A 19,719-nucleotide genomic window follows, 5' to 3' on the forward strand; every position below is an offset into this window, starting at 1 on the left:
GTTTGACAGTCCTCAGGGTTTAGGCCTGGGTGTTTGTCCATGGCCCCGTGAAATTGGAATTATTCCACGTATATCATCACGATGTATTAAATATGCATGCAAGCCATACGCATGTTTTTGCCTCATGTATGTACATCTGGTTATTAGCCCGCGCTCGCGAAGCAAAAAGCGGGCGTTAGCGATTGGTTCCATACGTGCCTACATATGTGCGTGTGCATTTTGTTATTCCCTTTTCTCTGCAACCACCTATCAGATCGACATGAATGTTTCACCATAGATGTGACAACTCATGCAGAATGTTGTAATGATAATTATCATGTCATAGGTCATGTGGTGTGGCAGCCATGTTGGGAAAAAGGAGAAACATTGGACATCTGGATTTCCGAAACTGCTCCATGAAAATAATTGAAACTTGGCACATGTTTATGAATAATTGATAGGTCACATGGTTTGGCAGCCATATTGGATTGAAGGAAAATATATTTAAAATTATTTCTCTTGAACTGCTGTATCAATTGACATGAAACTTCAAAATTATGATCTGATCATGATGGGGAATATAATATGTTTTAAATTTCAACCTGATCGGACACATGGTCTGGCACCCAGAATTATTATTTTTTTTTTAATCTGCATTCTCTTATATTGCTATTTTTTGAATAAGGCTCACTTTGCTGTGCCTGGATGGGTTTGAGGGTAGAGAAGTAGCAGTTGAAAGCTGAGTCCTATCCAGGTTCCTCTTGATGACTTCATCTTTGCTTTTTGCTTGTTTGGGTTTCTTCTGATGACTCCAATACAGTGACTATTATATTTGGTCTTCCATTTGATTTGAATTTAATTCGTTACAAATTTGCCACCAGAAGAGTTGGCTCACACCAAGTCCTTCTCAGGACTGTGTGGGGTAAGCATTGTTACATATGAAGGAGGGTTAAATATTACCATATAACAGATAGTAATGTATGATGTCGCATGGTCTATATGCGAGTAGAGAGCCACCTCGATGTGAAAGCAGGGAAATGTCAGCTTAAGAATTGTCTTGTTTGCATGTGCATCATGCAGGGGTGGTGCTTGGCTATAGTTAGTCAGGGATTATGATTAAGGAAATTGAGAGAAAAGCCTCTTTGTAAACCTTGACAGCCTAGCGTCAGGGGGACTCAGCATGAAAGAGGAGGGGTGAGCTTGGAAGGCCGCCAGAGCGAAGGGGGTCAGGGTTGTAGCCGAACAGGAGAAGAGCATTGCCCAGGGAATTGAGTCATCAAGGGTCGAAAAGGCAAGTTGGGAGTCTGAGGGGAAGATGACAAAGGAAAAGGCAGAAGCCTGAGGAGAACCATCGATGTGTGAGTTCTGAGTAAAAAGAGAAGAGCTTGAGCTGAGTCGGTCATCCTGCCTTCCGATGTTCATCCTGCCGACCTGCCTGTGTTCATCCTGCCTACCTGCCACTGCCTAATTTGTCGTTCCATTCTTGCCCTGTTTTGTCTCTTCGTCTGCTCGCCTCATTGTTCTGTTCCTCATCATCTGCTCACCCCTGTTGCCCCAGAGCTAAATCCCCCAGTTTGTTTCTCCCTTTCCTGTCTGTCACTGAGTCCCGAGTGAGGCACCTTAGTTTCTTTAGATTTCTTTTGCCTAATTGTACATAATTATTTATTATCGGTTTCATGTCCCCTTTTCTTCCCTTTTCTTCCCCACCACATCCCACGTCATATCCCTCCGCCAGTCAATCATCCCTGAGTTATTGTTTGTGGTTTGGGAATACATCTATTGGTTTTACAACAGCTAAACTTGTCTTGTCTCTCCTCATGACCCACACACACACACTGTCCACCATTAATTTGGAATGTCTCCTCAGGAGTTAAGCCACTCGGACATCGTGGGATTTTAACCTCCTGCCGCCATGAGCTGGACATTAGTTGAGCCATTGACACTACAGTATTTTATGAATAACATCTAGTTATTAAATGAAATCGGCAAAGCCTCAAAACAAACGAAACACGGTGGATTGGAGAGTTTATTATTCTTCATTTTGTTTCCGGTATCCGCTCAATCGTGAAAGCAGACTCATTTTTATCTCCGGTTTGCTATTATAGTTGTCTTATTGGTTTCTCATCTCCAAAATACATCAGTGAATGAAAATTGCTTTTCCTTTTATTTTGCCGAAGAGACCCAAACTCAATGGATTATAAGATTTTCCTCTTCTTAATTTTGGTTCCACTATCAGCACAAGCATGCGTTAAACCGGGAGTGGACGTGTATTGCAAAACAATTCTTGCTCTTGTTTTTAATAACTAGTGCTTGCTCACTCATTAATCGCTTACTCGATCTGAGTGTCTAATCTACAAGCTCTCTCTTGTCAGTGTGTCTGGTTCCATTAAAAGACACTCACATACTCTGGGAATGGATGCTTTTTCTATTAACTGATCTGGAATGAATTCGTTTGTGAGAGCTCCAAAATTTACCGTAGCTACAAGTTCATGTAAGGCCACGATGTACTCATGAGTTGTCTCCCTTGGTGTCTGCCAATGCTGACAGAATCCCTTTCCATCATGGCATTTTGTTTCGGTCAAAAATATGCCTCAATTGCAATATCAGTAGCATCATTTATCAGGATGATCCGGCGTTGCAATTATCCATTGTCCCTCTTGTCCCAGGCAATGGATGAGAATGGCTCTTCCACGAGTGGTAGTCACTCTCTTTTCATGAGGACACTTGCAACCAGGTCAAGTCAGGTATGGGAGCATGTGCCAGAGCAGAGCGTCACTGCGTCCACTTTCCGCCGGTACTCCAGGGGCCTCCGTCTGGCCATCCCCCAGGCAGATGCATGGCCCATCCCCATCTCCTCGAGATGCCGATAAACCTGCTGCAACCACGAGGAACGTGGTCAGCCCATTGGCCTCCTCCACTCATGAGACTCCCTTGCTGAGAGAATCTGGTGAGTAGGATCAGCATCAGGATAATGAGCCATATGTCCATACAGCCGCAGCTGACGATCACGGACTATGCAGGTAACAAATCTCAATTGAGTCTCTCTCAGCAACCACTCGTTGGACACAAAGTCCGACCAGTGATAGCCATGGGTTCCCTGAAGAGAAATTGTTCGAAAGGAATTAAGTCTCTGTCTCAGATCCTTGGTCAGAGTCCAAGTCTCACATCCACAGAGCAAGACTGGAATCACTAGGTTTTCTCAGATTTTCGTCCTCCCGCACAGGTTACGGCAGCGCCACACCTCATGATCCAGTGAATCCATGTAATGACTCCACAGGCCCAACCCAGACGTCTATTGACAGAGCAAGACTGGAATCACCAGCGACCTGAAGACTCGGACTTTCATCCTCCCGCACAGGTACCGGTAGTGCCACACCTCATGATAAATGAATCCATGACTCCACAGGCCCAACCCAGACGTCTATTGACAGAGCAAGACTGGAATCACCAGCGACCTGAAGACTCGGACTTTCATCCTCCCGCACAGGTACCGGTAGTGCCACACCTCATGATGCAGTGAATCCATGACTCCCCAGGCCCGACCCAGACGTCTATTGACCTCTGACTCACAGCCAGCAGAGACATGAATATCACTGCCAAGGTAAGTGAATCTCTCCACGATCTCAACCTCCTCACCACAAACTTGCAACCAGGTATGCCTGAAAACTGCTATATCCTCGCTTCCGAGACCAGCGGTTGACAAAAAGGCTGGTGGGAGTGGGAAACTTAATCCCGTCATCCGAGTTGCCAAAATGTTGCACTCGTCGGACAAACCACACAAACACACGGGACCCGAATTCATACGACTCATGTATTGCAGCAAACATGGTGGAATCCCTATACCGACAAGACAGGTCATACTGACCTGTGATCTGCAGGTGTATCACGTGACTGCGAAAACACAACAGCTTGCATCAAAAAGTTGCCATTTTTACTTGAAAATGTTTATTTTTTATGTTCAAAAGTTTCTTCTTTTTTTTTTTCTACACAAATAAGACTCCAGTGCAAGGTCTTATATGAGCCTAAAGGGTAAAAAAGGTCTAAAGGGTGAATGGATCCAAAGGTATCTAAAGTGTTGAAAGGGTCTTAAAGGTAAAAGCGGTCAGTCTTAAGGATCAAGGGGTCTTGGGGTTCTTAAAGGGTCTTACAGGTCTTTGTGTCCAAAGTCTCTTTGGGGTGGAAAGGGTCTTAGGGGTCTCAGGGATCTTAAGGGTCTTACAGGTATTTAGGGTCCTATGGGTCTTTGGGGTGTAAAGGGTCTTCCGGGTCTTTGGGGTTTCAAGGATCGTTGGGATCTAAAGGGTCTTTGGGGTATTTAAGGGTCTTCAAGGTCCAAAGGGTGGCAATGGACTTGCAGTTATTTGGGGTCTAAAGGGTCTTAAGGGTCTTTCAGGTCTTCAAGGTCTTTGGGTTTTCACAACTTTTATCCCAGGAATTGTTACTTCTGGTCCCTCACTTCAATCCATTTCCTCTCCTTCCCCAAAGATACAAACAAAATATCTCTCCTTCATTTGGAAAAAAAAAAAAAAAAACAACAAAAAAAACTAACAACCATAAACACCATTGGAAAAAAATCCAAACTCTAATCTCAGTGCTCAGTTACTCATTATCCTCTTCCTTTCCTTTGCAATATTCCCAAAGTGAATCTTCACTAAATAAAATATTTCTCCTTGAAAGCTCTCCGTAAGACAAAAAAAAAAACACAAAGCTTCCAAAATGTATTTTGAAATGCCTTACTCTGCTCTTTCTCCATCAGGAACAACCCATTCGTTCATCTTCTTCATCAAAATGTCTTGACAATTAAGGCATATTTCCAAAATCCTCGTAACTCTTAAACGCTTCATTCATCCAGCCTCCTCTTTTACTTGCAGCTAAATTTTCCTCCACGCCTTCATTCAAAAACACTCTCACCACCACTCCACAAATAAAGTCTGTTGCAGCTAATCCAGTCTGGGAATCCTGAGGCCTCCATTTTGAAGAGGTTGTGTGTACACGACAATAATTTCCCCATAACAGCTAGTCATGGTGTCAAACTTCTCCTTAGACGATGTCAGTACCATCCCCCCAATATGCTCTCAAATATTCTCGCCCCTTCTCAGCTTCCACCTCGTCCTGCACCTCTCTGCTTCGCCCTCGCTTCTCCCTTCTCAGCTACGCACCTGCCCTCCCCCTCCCAGGATCGTCCCTTCTCCACACCCTCCCAGCTTCTCCACACCCCACATCCTTTCCTTACTGCTTTTCATATCCATATGTCCTGTGAGCACCTCCTCCCCCCCAATGTCCCGAACTGTGTGGAACTCAAAATCCAATATCTCCAACCTGACAGATCTGTCAATCCAGGCTGCGGCCGATAAACCGGAAATAATCTGTTTAACAGAATCTTTCCTCCCACATGACGTCCCTGACTCCTTAGTGTCTCTCCCTGCCTATTGTCTCCTCGGGTTTGACCGATCTGAACCCAGCCTTTGTGGCGGAGTTGCACTGCAAATCAATAATTCCATGTCTCACTCTCCGTGTATTGTCCTTACACCTCACAAACACTAGGAGTACCTCTGGTTGTGACCTCCCCTCTACTCCCACCTTATGCTTGTCTGTGTGTTGTACCGATCTCCCAACAGTGATGACGCCATCCATCTCTCTCTCTCTCTCTCTGACAACATGGACCAACTTTTAACCACTCATCTGAACTCTTTCTTCCTCATTTGTGGTGATTTCAATTGTCACCATGCTAATTGGCTTGGTGTTGGTGTTGGTTCCTGTCTCACCAGCCATGAAACTTCTACAAAGGACTTCTGTGACTCCATGGGATTCACTAAATTTGTAAACTTTCCAACTGGGATTTTGATCAATGGCAAATCCTCCCTTCTGGATTTGGTGAGGAGCAACCTCCCCACGAATGAATCTTGCTCTTCCTCTGCCCCAAATTGGCTCATATGAATATGCGCTTCTGAAGGGCAACATCTCTCTGGCCATTTTCAGAGAACTGCCTCAGCACCAGCAAGTCTGGCATTTCACTCGGGCAAACTGGCAGGGACAGCAATCGGCTATCGCACTTCAGGACTGGTATCCTGTATCTACAGCCCCTGATATGAATCCAACCTGGGAATTCTTCCACAGAAACGTGCTCACTCTTGTGCACAGATTAATCCCACCTCGTATTCATTTATCTCACCCATCCTCCCACCCTTGATACACTGAATCATGTAGTGAGGCAGTTGCCTTAAAACAACTTGCATTCTCCTTCTGGAATGGCAAATCTAACCTCAACTCTACTCTCAGGAGAGTCCAAAAAACACCATCTGTCCAACCTCAAGAATGAACTTTCAACCTGGACTCCATCCTCTAAAACCTGCTGGTGCCTTGTCAAGTCTGTCTCTGGTGTATGCTCCTCCTCCATCCCTTTCCTCAGTTCAAATGGAACCAAAGATGACTCCGCTCGTGAGAAGGCCGAATACCTCAATTATGTATTTGCATCAAAATGCGTCCCTCATATATCTATCTCTCTGTCTCTGTCTCTCTCTGTCTCTCTCTCCTCACCTTTTCCAATCAAACACAACTGCTTCTGGACTCAGTGGCTTTTGCACATGAGAAGGTGTTAAGGTTTCTGGAAACCCTCTACTCTGGTTCGTAAATTGGACCGGACGGCATCAGCTCATGAGTCATAAAAACCTGCTCTGCTACTCTCGCACTTCTCGCGCCTCTCTCTTCTCTCTTCTACCAAATCATTTACCTTCGATCATCTTCCATCTGATTGGAAGTCAGCCAACATCACAGCATTATATGAAAACAGTGCAAAAGCAGACCCCATACTTACAGATCAATTAGCTTATTTCCAATCATCAGCAACATCATGGATTCCATCGTCTAGTTGACATAAATTAATTCCTTTTCTCCAACAACCTCATCTCAGATCATCAATTCAGATTCAGACCAGGTCACTCCACCTTGAACATGCTGCTTCGATTCTCCCAACAATCGATGGAAGGCCTCAATGCCAGACATGAGATTTGGGCCATCTCGCCGGGCATCTCTCGAGATTTCAATACAATTTGGCATCCTGCCTTTCTCTCTAAACTGCCTTCCCTTGGAATCTAAGTCCAACTCCACTCTTGGATGACTGACTTCCTCCACTCTTGTCGCCAAAATGTGGCACTCATCGGATTCCTTTCATCTCCTCTCCCTGTAAAGGCTGGAGTGCCCCAAGGCATTGTTCTGGCCCAGCTATACTCCGAATCTTCATCAATGAAGTCTCTGACTCTCTGAAATATCCCCTTTAATCTCTTTGCTGATGACTCAATTCTCTAATGTGGCATCCCTCATCCTTCTGACAGACATGCAGCCATGTCCTCCCTCTCTTCAGACCTTGACAAAATCACAAACTGGTCAAACACTTCAAATATGTCTATTAACCCTGAGAAATCCCACACTCACTCTCTCTCTCTCTCTCTCTGAATGGAACATACCGCAAACTCTCCCATCAACTTTCTCAATAACCCTCTCAAAGAAGTTCAGTCACTCAAACTTTTGGGTTTCACTCTCAGTCATGATTTTCCTTGGGCAAGCCACATTTCAAAGTTGGCCTCCAAAGTCAGATGCTGACTGGGCATCCTCCATTGTGCATAGTCCTTCCTTGTGACAACTGAACTCCTGTCCACCTACAAGGCTTTCATCCACAGTTCTATGGACTACTGCTCTCCACTCTGGGCTGGTGCCCCTGCCTCACATCTTGCTCAGCTTGACGCCATGGAAACCAAGGCTTTCAAGATCATTGGAATCTCTTGCGATGAAGCTGAATGTTTAAATCTATCAATTCACCATCGCCAACAGGTAGGTGGTCTCTCTGTGTTCTTTCACCTCCTTTCTGGTCTTACACACTCTGCCCTCTCTGTACTCCTCCCACCCCTCCCCCCACCACATAGGTACCTGCAGGACATGATCCACCAGCAACCCCAACCAAGTGAAACTGCCAAAATCGAGATTTTTTTCTCAGCTGTTAAACCAACTTCCACATTCTCTTCATTCTCATTCTTCAGTCCAGGTCTTCAAGACAGCTGTTCACCATCATCTATCTATAATTCCAGCAATCTCTGTGTGTCTGTGACCACTGTTTCTCGACAACCATTGGTCCGATCAAATTGAAACTTGCCAGGTATATTGCTGGGGACCTGTGGATGTGCCTTTTCAAGGTTTGATATTAATCAGACAAGTGCTTCCCAAGTTATGGCCATTTATTTTCTAACCAATGACATGACACGTTGCTGCGGCCATTTATTTACCAACCAATGACATGAAACATTGCTGCGTTGGTGTGGCCGATGGGGAAGAGATCCTCAGCCGCGTTCCCCATTATGGGTTACAACATACATAAGGACTTCCGATTAGTGATAACTTGCATTATTCTAATAATTTCTCAATTTCTTATGTGCATTTATAAACACAATTCCCCAATCCAGTCGTCGATTACGAGAGCGAAGGTGTGGTTGTTTGAAAGTTTTTTTTTTTCTCTTCTCTTCTCTTTGTGTTTTATCCTTGCGATGACATTGCGAAAAGGCAAAATAAGTTGGCGATAATTGAATAATTGGCCATTAAAACTAAATTGTGAATAATAGTAACTGCGATATGCGAACTTCCGGACAGTGAGGACTTAACTTCCGGACTTCCGATTAGTGACGACTTACTGTATTCTTTCTTTCTCGATACATTTTAGAGAGATAAACACAATGCCCCAATCCAGTCGTCGTTTGCAACAGCGAAGGAACGGCCTTTGTGTTTGTTTGAAAGTTTTTATTTTTTGCACATATGGCCACACACGTACGGGCACGCGAGAGCGAAGGAACGGCCTGTGTGGTTGTTGTTTCTGGCACGCGGTTTGAAATTTTTTTTTTTTTTTGCATGTACGGCCACGCACGTGCGGGCACGTTCTCGTCTCAAAAAATCCCCCAACCAAAACCATCACCTTTTATACACCAGTTTAACCATCCCTCACCCCTCCCAAAATGTTGCTCTGTACCCATTTTGTTCACCCCACATGTTCTCTCCGAACCCTCACCATTACCTGCAACCTTTGTTTGTCTATCTCTGTCTAGTTTCTCTCTCCACCCTGCTGTTGGCCTTTACCCCTTCTCCTCCTGCTGTTCTTTTTCTTATGTTGCATTCTGATCCATTCTGTGTTGTAACTCTTCCACAAGTGGAGACTATGTACGCACCAAAAGAAAAAGTTTTGTGTGAACGCTTTAAACTCTCTGATGAGCCGGAATCTCTGCTCTGGTGTGGACATAAAACAGAGTCGTGGACATGAAACGGAGTCTATGCGTCACGTGATCTTGAAAAACTGAGGGTCCCATTGTCAAAACTCTCTCTACATACGGCTTCTGGTCCATGGGTTTTTGACAACAAAATGGAACAAATGCCCATAATGCGGGTCACTTGCCATATAAACATTGGTATTCAAATGGTGTAAATGGATCATCAGGGATTTGACCCAAAATGGATACACAAATGTCAGATTGCGGTTTCTGGTGCACCATTTTGCATTATTGTTCATTGCCTTGTCCACCATTGCAGCTTCACCATTCACTTTAACACTCATTCATAACAGTCTATAAACATGTCGATCACCTGATCAGTGATTTTATTCTTCGTTTCTTTTCATATTTAGGCTAATTAATCTTCACTACAAGAGAATAAGCCTGTTGTTAAGGCCCAGTCACACCTTGACGTTTTAGCCAGCTTATGCCGATTTTTGGATAATTTGTCTAAAACGCTGGTACACGTTGAATACGTTATGGGTAAGTTTTGATAACATTGAGAGAACGCTGAAAAACAATGCCATATGTCGTAGTACGCTGGCTTTAAATGTTGTACTTTGCGGTTGTCCTCAAATTTTCCATGCTTGAAATTTTAAGACTTATGCCAGCGTATGACTCACACGTTCCGCATAACGCTGGCCATAAGTTGTAGGCACGTTACGCGATCGTTGACTCACGTCGACACACGTTACTTGTAAGTTACTCATAAGTCGAAACACGTCGAGGTAATGTTTAGCGAACCCGAAACTTATTTCTAACCTATGAGTAACGTGTTGTAGGCACGTTACGCATTCATTGACACACATTACTTGTACATTACTCTAAGTCGAAACACGTCGACGTAATGGTTAGTGTCAGTGTTCCAGACTCCCTGTTTTTTTTTTCTTCAGTATGACGGTGATGTTGACACTTCGATTTCTAGTGCGGTTATAATATAATATAATTAATAGGCTGCCGCTCAACGATTTAAATCATAACCGCACGAGAAATCGAAGTGTCAACATCACAGTCATACCGAAGGAAAAAAAAAAACAAAAAACAAAAAACAGGGAGTCTGGAACACTGACGCCAACCTTTACCTTGACGTGTTTCGACTTTGAGCACCTTACAAGTAACTTTTGTCGACGTGTGCCAACGTTCACATATGGTGCGTACTGCGTACAACTTATTCCCATTGCATGCGGAACATGCGAGGCATACGGCAAGTACGTCGTAAAATGTTTAACACGTTTAAAATTACAAGACGTACTCCACTTAATACGACGTATGATAGCGTACTTTAGCGTTCTATTCACGTATACCAAACTTACCCATACCGTATTTGACGTGCGCCAGCGTTTTAGACGCATTTTTCAGAGGTCGGCATATGCTGGCAAGATCGCCAAGGTGTGACTGCGATATTGACACTTCCATTTCTGCGGCGGTTATGATTTGAATCGTTGTGCGGCAGCCCTTTAATAGGCTACGTCACGTCATCGTCGGCGATACGAGCAGCGCGATATGCATAAATTAGACTATCATTGGGCATAGGTTGTGAAATCCGACAACAGGCTTAAGGCCCAGTCACACCTTGACGTTTTAGCCAGCTTATACCGATTTTTTGAAAATTTGTCTAAAACGCTGGTACACGTCGAATACGTTACGAGTAAAGGCCCGGTCACACCTTGACGTTTTAGCCAACGTATGCCGATTTTTGAATTTTTTTTCTAAAACGCTGGCACACGTTGAATACGTTATGGGTAAGTTTTGATAACATTGAGAGCACGCTGAAAAACACTGCCATACGTCGTTGTACGCTGGCTTTAAACGTTGTACTTTTCGGTTGTCCTCAAATTTTTTCATGCTTGAAATTTCACGACGTATGCCGGCGTATGACTCACACGTTCCGCTACGCTGGCCACAAGTTGTATGCACGGTCTGTGATCGTTGACAGACGTCAACACATGCTACTTGTAAGTTAATCATAAGTTGAGACACGCCAAGGTAATGTTTAGCGTACCCGAAACTTATTTCTAACCTATGATTAACGTGTTGTTGGCACACATCGACAGACGTTACTTTTAAGTTACTCATAGGCTGAAAGACGTCGGTATAATGGATCGTCCTTGCGTCAGCGTCCACGGCCACGGCCAGGACACTTATTTGCAGCATTCTTCAAACTTTTCTTCGGCATGACGAGGATGTTCACACTTCGATGTCTAGCTTGGCTATGATTCCAATTGTCCATCGGCAGCGGCTATTTAAAATAGTCGAGTTTGAGCGTTTTAACACGTTCAGAAGAAACGCTTCAAATTTCCAAACCCCAGCGTCAAAAAACAAAGGCGAGTGACAGCAATTTAAATCGTTCATTGTAAACAATGAAAATAGCTGAGTGGTACTGTTTAAAAGTCGTTGAGTGTAAAAAAAATCCAATTGTTGAGCGCAAGCGTCTACTTTCAATAGTCGAGATGCAGCCATTTAAATCGTTGAGTGGCAGCCTATGAACCTACCCGTGGACACGCGGACGCAAGGAGGATCCATCATAACCCACACCCTCCCCCTCACACTCACCTACTACTGCCAACATGAACAAACTACTACTAATACTAATACTAATACTAATACTGATACTGTTACTGCTGACATGGACACCGACTCAAAAAGGACTCGAAAACACTGTTGGGTTCCCCTTTTATGAACGCCATTTTTATATACCAATTCCCAAAACCGCTGGGAACACGTCTTTATATGGCAGTTGTAACCTAGAAACACGTTCATTTATTTTTTTTTTGTCGACCGGAAGACGTCATTGGAATACGTCTACATACGTCAATGTGTGTTGGGACTACGTAAAGAATTGGTTCAAAGCACGTCAAACACAAGTTAGAAATAAGTTTCGCGTAAAAAAGACATTACCGCGACGTGTTTCGACTTATGAGTAGCTTATAAGTAGCCTTTGTGGACGTGTGTAAGCGTCCACATATCGTGTGTAAAACTTATCCCCATCGCATGCGGAACGTGTGTCATACGCCGAGTACGTCGTAAAATTTTGAACATGTTTAAAATTTCTTGACGTACTCTACTTACTACGACGTATGATAGCGTACTTTAGCGTTCTACTCAAGTATACCAAACTTACTCATACCGTATTTTACGTGCCCCAACGTTTTAGACACATTTTTCTTAGGTCGGCATACACTGGCAAGATCGCCAAGGTGTGACCGCGATGTTGACACTTCCATTTCTACGGCAGTTATGATTCGAATCGTTGTGCGTCAGCCTTTTAATAGGCTACGTCACGACATCGTCGGCGATGCGTGCAACGCGCTATGCCGAAGTTAGACTATCGTTGGGCATCGGTTGTGTAGGCCGACAACAGGTTCAGCATTCGTTGATATAAGTTATCTATTTCACAACGAAACGTTCTGTGTCCGTTACTAATATGTTATGCATACGACCAACTCGTTATGGATACGTCCGAATCTTAAAAAAAAAACATCAAAAGTTCAACGTAAGCCAGCGTTTTACATACATTTTAATACGTTGCCATCGCTGGCTAAAACGTCAAGGTGTGACCGGGCCTATAGTAATGGACACAGAATGTGTCTAAAACGTTGGGGATACGTCAAATACGGTATGAGTAAGTTTGGTATACATGAGGAGAACGCTAAAGTACGCTATCATACGTCGTAGTAAGTAGAGTACGTCAATAAATTTTAAACATGTTCAAAAGTTTACGACGTACTCGGCGTATGACAAACGTTCCGCATGCGATGGGGATAAGTTTTACACACGATATGTGGACGCTTACACACGTCCACAAAGGCTACTTATAAGCTACTCATAAGTCGAAACACGTCGCGGTAATGTCTTTTTTACGCGAAACTTATTTCTAACTTATGTTTGACGTGCTTTGAACCAATTCTTTACGTAGTCCCAACACACATCGACGTATGTAGACGTATTCCAATGACGTCTTCCGGTCGACAAAAAAAAAAAATTAACGTGTTTCTAGCTTAGAACTGCCATATAAAGACGTGTTCCCAGCGGTTTTGGGAATTGGTATATAAAAATGCTGCTCATAAAAGGGGAACCCAACAGTGTTTGAGTCCTTTTTGAGTCGATATCCATGTCAGCAGTAACAGTATCAGTATCAGTATTAGTATTAGTATTAGTATTAGTAGTAGTTTGTTCATGTTGGCAGTAGTAGGTGAGTGTGAGGGGGAGGGTGTGGGTTATGATGGATCGTCCTTGCGTCCGCGTGTCCACGGGTAGGTTCATAGGCTGCCACTCAACGATTTAAATGGCTGCATCTCCACTATTGAAAGTAGACGCTTGCGCTCAACAATTGGATTTTTTTTTACTCTCAACGACTTTTAAACGGTACCACTCAACTATTTTCATTGTTTACAATGAACGATTTAAATTGCTGTCACTCGCCTTTGTTTTTTGACGCTGACGCTTGGAAATTTTAATCGTTTCTATTGAACGTGTTAAATCACTCAAACCCCACCATTGAAAGTAGACGCTTGCGCTGAACAATTCGATTTTTTTTACACTCAACGACTTTTAAACGGTACCACCCAGCTATTTTCATTGTTCACAATGAACAATTTCACAATTTCATTGTTCACCGTTCACAATGAACGATTTAAATTGCTGTCACTCGCCTTTGTTTTTTGACGCTGGGGTTTTGAAATTTGAAGCGTTTCTTCTGAACGTGTTAAAACGCTCAAACTCGACTATTTTAAATAGACGCTGCCGATGGACAATTGGAATCATAGCCAAGCTAGACATCGAAGTGTGAACATCCTCGTCATGCCGAAGAAAAGTTTGAAGAATGCTGCAAATAAGTGTCCTGACCGTGGCCGTGGACGCTGACGCAAGGACGATCCATTATACCGACGTCTTTCAGCCTATGAGTAACTTAAAAGTAACGTCTGTCGATGTGTGCCAACAACACGTTAATCATAGGTTAGAAATAAGTTTCGGGTACGCTAAACATTACCTTGGCGTGTCTCAACTTATGATTAACTTACAAGTAGCATGTGTTGACGTCTGTCAACGATCACAGACCGTGCATACAACTTGTGGCCAGCGTAGCGGAACGTGTGAGTCATACGCCGGCATACGTCGTGAAATTTCAAGCATGAAAAAATTTGAGGACAACCGAAAAGTACAACGTTTAAAGCCAGTGTACAACGACGTATGGCAGTGTTTTTCAGCGTGCTCTCAATGTTATCAAAACTTACCTATAACGTATTCAACGTGTGCCAGCGTTTTCGAAAAAAAATTCAAAAATCGGCATACGTTGGCTAAAACGTCAAGGTGTGACCGGGCCTTAATATGTTATGCATACGACCAACTCTTTATGAATACGTCCGAATCTTAAAAAAAACACCAAAAGTTCAACGTCAGCCAGCGTTTTACATACATTTTAATACGTTGCCATCGCTGGCTAAAACGTCAAGGTGTGACCGGGCCTTTAGTTTTGATAACATTGAGAGCATGCTGAAAAACACTGCCATACGTCGTTGTATGCTGGCTTTAAACATTGTCCTTTTCGGTTGTCCTCAAATTTTCCATGCTTGAAATTTTCAGACTTATGCCAGCGTATGACTCGCACGTTCCACACCACGCTGGCCATAAGTTGTAGGCACGTCACGCGATCGTTGAGACATGGCGACACACGTTACTTGTAAGTTACTCATAAGTCGAAACACGTCGAGGTAATGTTTCGCGTACCCGAAACTTATTTCTAACCCATGAGTAACGTGTTGTACTCACGTTATGCGATCGGTGACACACATCACTTGTAAGGTGCTCACAAGTCGAAACACATGAAGGTAATGGTTAGCGTCAGTGTTGCAGACTCCCTGATTTTATTTTTTTCTTCCTTCCATTGTATGATGGTAATTTTCACATTTCGATTTCTCGTGCGGTTATAATATAATATAATTAATGGGCTGCCGCTCAACGATTTAAATCACAACTGCACTGTACACTGAACACTGTCATACCGAAGAAAAAAAACCCGGGAGTCTGGAACACTGATGCAAACCATTACCTTGACATGTTTCGACTTACGAGTACCTTTCAAGTAACGTGTGTCGACGTGTGTCAACGATCGCATATCGTGCATACAACTTATTCCCATCGCATGCGGAGAGTGTGTCATACGGCAAGTACGTCGTAAAATTTTCAACATGTTTAAAATTACAAGACGTACTCCACTTACTATGATGTATGATCGCGTACTTTAGCGTTCTATTCACGCATACCAAACTTACCCATACCGTATTTGACGTGCGCCAGCGTTTTAGACGCATTTTTCATAGGTCGGCATACACTGGCAAGATCGCCAAGGTGTGACTGCGATGTTGACACTTCCATTTCTGCGGCGGTTATGATTTGAATCGTTGTGCAGCAGCCTTTTCATAACCTATGCCACGTCATCGTCGGCGATGCGTGCAATGCGCTATGCCTAAGTTAGACTATCGTTGCGCATAGGTAGTGAAGGCCGCCAACAGGTTCAGCATTCGTTGGTATAAGTTATCTATAACACAATGAAACGTTCTGTGTCCATTACTAATATGTTGTGCATAAGACCAAGTCGTTATGAATACGTCCGAATCTTTAAAAAAAACATCAAAAGTTCAACATAAGCCAGCGTTTTACATACATTTTAATACGTTGCCATTGCAGGCTAAAACGTCAAGGTGTGACTGGGCCTTAAGCATTCGTTGGTATAAGTTATCTATAAGACAACGAAACGTTCTGTGTCCGTTACTAATATGTTATGCATACGACCAACTCGTTATGAATACGTCCGAATCTTTAAAAAAAAACATCAAAAGTTCAACGTAAGCCAGCGTTTTACATACATTTTGATACGTTGCCATTGCTGGCTAAAACGTCAAGGTGTGACTGGGCCTTTAGCTCAATGGCTAAGGTCTCTGGCTTAAGATCTCAGGGTCTTGAGTTTAAGCCCCTGTTGTGCCATGAAATAATACCAGGTGGGTTGACTCAGCCTATAATCCTTCCGAGGTCGGCAAAAATGAATACCAGCTTATTAGAAACAGGAGGCACTGCATCAGTGGCACAGCTGTACTCCCAGCTATGATGCAACTAGCAGCCACAGGCTGTGTACAAAATATATGTGAAGCAAAATAATGAAACAATGAATATATATATATATATATATATATATATATATATATATATATATATATATATATATATATATATATATATATATATATATATATATATATATATATGAAGCAGTTTATCCTTCATATGAAGTGACATCATTTGTTATTCCCCATTCCTTCCTCATTCACCCCAATAATCGCCCACAAAGGAATAGATTTGGCTTTCATTCCAATTTCTGAGTGCAAGCAAAGTACAAAGTGATGAAGGTAAAGGTTCACCCGGAGAACTTCAGGTACACAATCAGGGATTATGACGTCACTATATTTTTATTTCCACAAAAGAAATCCCCTTCCCACTCACCCGAGGGTTCGTAACGTTGTTTGGGATTTCAGACCTTCCATCAGCACCTCCAGTCCCTCATCACCCAAGGAATTCAAACCCAAACTGATGGTAAATGAGTGAAAGAGAATAACGCTGAGGTTATACTTTCATGGACACATGAAGAATTTTGGTAATACTTTTATCATGACCAGTTATGTTTGTAAATCACATGAAGACAATATAATTATGAGATCATAACACAGTCCTTCCCCAGAAACAATTATATTGTGAGGTCAGACGGTCTGTTGACACAGAGAGATTAATCCAGGGGTTACAACCCCCACGAGTGACCAAAATAACGTCAGATTCACCATTTTGCATTGAGATATAACCAAGTCTACAATCTCCCAAACATTGCCCAATTATTATTTTTTTTAAATAGGGGCAATACCCCTGGGTGCTCACCTGGTAGTGGCAGGATAAGAAAACCAGGAAACCACTGGTGGGTGTAGATGACCCACAATATATTTAATAGAGAAGAAACTAAATACTTATGGATTTTTTTTAAATGCCATGAACAAATTTTGTTGCATCATGGGTGATGAAGGTTGTGGTCAAGTTTCATCGGAATTGTATGTGTAGTTTCAGAGAAGAAATCAAATCCCTATTTTGGGGGCAACCACTCCCCTCCCTCCCACCCCCCCCTAGACACCCATCGACTCGAATTTTTTAATGGTGTGAACAAACTTTGGTACATCATGGGTGATGAAGGTTGTGCTCAAGTTTCATCAGAATCGTATGTGTTGTATCAGAAAAGATGTTGGAACTGTTTGTGGATGGACGGATGGATGTGCCATCCCATAAGCTCCCTGGAACGACTTTCCAAGTGAGCTATTAAAAGGGGGTTTATTTACAAAATAAATATTGGGAATAAGGAAGGACAGGATGATCAATAAATGCAACAGATCTGGGGGTCAAAGCCCGAGTCGATTTGCAGTCAGATGCAGTGCTGATTCTGAAGTACAGAATATTCACCAAGCAAACATAAATATTTCCCCTATTTCTGGTGTGTTAGATCTATTCCAAAAAAAAATCACACCCATGGTTGAAGGAAGCAGTTCAGTTTGGCGTTTTAATATGAAATAGGCAAAGGCGAGAAACAATCGAAACCCATGAGAATTACCCTTTAGAAGCTTTTAGAACTCCTTAAAATCACTCTGGAATTTTCCTTTAAACCACTCTTTAGAAATGCCCTTTAAAACTTTTTTAAAATTACCCTTTAGAATTATGTTTTCAAACCCATGAGAACCCACTGGAGCTACCTTTGAGAACCCATGAGAATTACCTTTTAGAAGCTTTTAGAACTCCTTAAAATCACTCTGGAATTTTCCTTTAAACCACCCTTTAGAAATGCCCTTTAAAACTTTTTAAAATTACCCTTTAGAATTATGTTTTCAAACCCATGAGAACCCACTGGAGCTACCTTTGAGAACCCATGAGAATTACCTTTTAGAAGCTTTGAGAACTCCTTAAAATTACTCTGGAATTTTCCTTTAAACCACTCTTTAGAAATGCCCTTTAAAACTTTTTAAAATTACCCTTTAGAATTATGTTTTCAAACCCATGAGAACCCACTGGAGTTACCTTTGAGAACCCATGAGAATTACCTTTTAGAACCCTTTAGAACCATTCTGAATAACTCGTGTGCCCGTTGAAATTTTCCTTGGTCTTCAAGGCCTTGTTGCATACCTACCTGCCTGCTTGACTGCTTGAGCATTGGTTTGCCTTTCACAAAGTCCAGATGTGCTTGGGCCAGGACAGAAATTATACATTCAATATTATTCTTGCCAATTTGTACCACCAGTATTATTGTTGGTAATATCATTTGTTATAATTAATACATGGTTTGTTACAATGTTATCATTATCTTTGTTATTTATTTCCTCTGCCACCGAAGGTGGAGGAGGTTATGTTTTCACCCCTTTCTGTCTGTTTGTTTGTCTGTCTGTCTGTGTGCAGGATATCTCAAAAAGTTGTGGACGGATCCGGATGAAATTTGGTGGACGTTGGGTGGGTGACAAGGCTGAAGTGTTTATATTTTAATGAAGATTTGGATCCAGATCCGCCTTTTTCGAATTTTTAAAGTGATTCTTCACCAGATCAGTCTAAACTAATATATTGCACGATATCTCAAACAGTTGTGGACGGATTCATATGAAACTTGTTGGACAGGTTGGGTGTTTGACCATGATGAATTGTTTCGATGTTGGTGAAGATTCGAGTCTGTATTTGGATAAAAGAATTATTTATTTTTAAAGTGATTCTTCACCATGGAAAGATTGTGTCAAAAACGATATAAGGCATGATTTTTCAAAAAAAATATTGGGCCCGATATGATCTCGTGGATCAGGCATTACATGGCGGAGGTATGCCCTCCACCAAGTGCCCTTCTAGTTTTGTAAATGGAATGTCATGCCACGCAAGGACCTAATAAGCTGCCCTATACACCTTAACATGGTGTGGATTTAAAAAATGGGAATTCTTCTGGGTTCTTTGCAGTTAATAGGCTGAATCAACTCAGGAGATCATGACAATCATTTTGGTGCATCACATTCCATATCAGAACGCTCCAGTAGAACTCAACAAAAAACATCCCTCACTCACACACAAATAACTTATCCATTTATAGTGGATCTTAAAGGGTCTACAGGGTCTTAGGGATCTTTTGGGTCATCTGGGTCTTTGGAGTCTTTTGGGTCCTCTGGTTCTTTTGGGTCCTCGGGGTATTTTGGGTCTTTTGGTATTTTGGTTCTTCATGGTCTTTTGAGTCATTGGAGTCTTTTGGGCCATCTGGGTCTTTTGGGTCCTCAGAGTCTTTTGGGTCTTCTGAGTCCTCAGTATTTTGGATCCTCAGGGTCTTCATGTATATACAGTATTCTGAAATTTTCTCCGAGAGATGAATGAAATACAAAAATAG

The 19,719-nt window shown here is 42.5% G+C and overlaps 1 pseudogene across 1 annotated transcript in view; it reads right to left on the reverse strand.

The window, feature by feature from the left end:
• Window positions 1–19,719, reverse strand: part of LOC147033681 (NACHT, LRR and PYD domains-containing protein 12-like) — a 154,157-nt pseudogene that overhangs the window by 68,204 nt on the left and 66,234 nt on the right. Inside the window, exon 9 of the transcript XR_015055599.1 lies at window positions 16,782–16,865. The product of XR_015055599.1 is annotated as an NACHT, LRR and PYD domains-containing protein 12-like (transcript). The remainder of the gene's footprint in view (window positions 1–16,781; window positions 16,866–19,719) is intronic.

This window comes from Eptatretus burgeri, chromosome 2 (genome assembly GCF_056783735.1).
Source record: "Eptatretus burgeri isolate ZD-2024b chromosome 2, Ebu_testis_v1, whole genome shotgun sequence".
NCBI classification, from domain to species: Eukaryota; Metazoa; Chordata; class Myxini; order Myxiniformes; family Myxinidae; genus Eptatretus; species Eptatretus burgeri.